The sequence below is a fragment of the Aptenodytes forsteri genome, unplaced genomic scaffold, assembly GCF_000699145.1.
Source record: "Aptenodytes forsteri isolate BGI_AS27 unplaced genomic scaffold, ASM69914v1 Scaffold29, whole genome shotgun sequence".
NCBI classification, from domain to species: Eukaryota; Metazoa; Chordata; class Aves; order Sphenisciformes; family Spheniscidae; genus Aptenodytes; species Aptenodytes forsteri.
Genome location: NW_008794520.1, coordinates 2,504,366 through 2,505,360, shown reverse-complemented (window position 1 = coordinate 2,505,360; position 995 = coordinate 2,504,366).

The window sequence follows — 995 nt, the reverse complement described above, 5'->3', positions numbered from 1 at the left end:
AAAAGATGTGTAGATGAGGCGCTTAGGGACATGGTTTAGTGGGTGGTGGTGTTGGGTTGACGATTGGACTCGATGATCTTAGAGGTCTTTTCCAACCTTAATGATTCTATGATTCTATGATCCTGCCCTTATTAGTCTACTTTTAAATACCCTGTAATAAATAACCAATGCTGCCACTGCTCCACCACGGTGTTTCAGCTGCAGAAGGTCTCCTGCAGCTGGGGTACAATGGCCAGCACGTGAGGTTTTTTTTCACCCTGTCCACATGGCCAGTTATGTAGCACCAAAGCCGTAAGAGTTCATTGATTCCCTGCTGCTCCCTCCCCTCTTTTTGAAGCAAATAACCCTTCACAATATCACAAATGGTTGCTGTTATGGGGAGATTGGGGCTTCAAGCAGGGCAAAGGCAGCAGGAGCAGATGAACTCTAAAGAAACAAAGCTCATGTTTTCATGCAAATAGCCATAGTAATAAAAAAAGGAAGAAAATACACAACATTGAAGATTACAATTGAAGAGCCATATTCTCCTAAGATTCCCCAACGCAGCCCTTCCTCGCCAGAGATTTCACTCAGTAAAGGATTCACTGCGGTCATCCAAACTCCTGTCTTTCACAGCAGTTCCAGCTGGATGTAGAAAGAACAGGGAGGCTGCAGCCCTGCAGCCCCCAGCTCTCCTAAACCACTCCACCCAGGGAGCCCAGAAGGAGGTGGCCCCAACCCCTTGCAGCAGCTCAGGGTGGCTGAAGCCGCTCGTTCAGCACGCCCTGTGTGTAACAGCACGGGTAGGTTTGATGCACCCGTATTATCAATCTGAAACTTGCAATATGCAGAGAGAAGGGCTCCACGCGTGGATTTCAGACCTGGAGCTCACCTTGCAGGAAACGTTACCCTCCAAGACATTTAAACCCCCTTATCTCACAATTTCCTTCCTTTTTCTCAGCGTTAAAACCCCTCTCCTGCCCTGTGCTTCCGTGCCCTTTCCGCTTAGCCCCGCT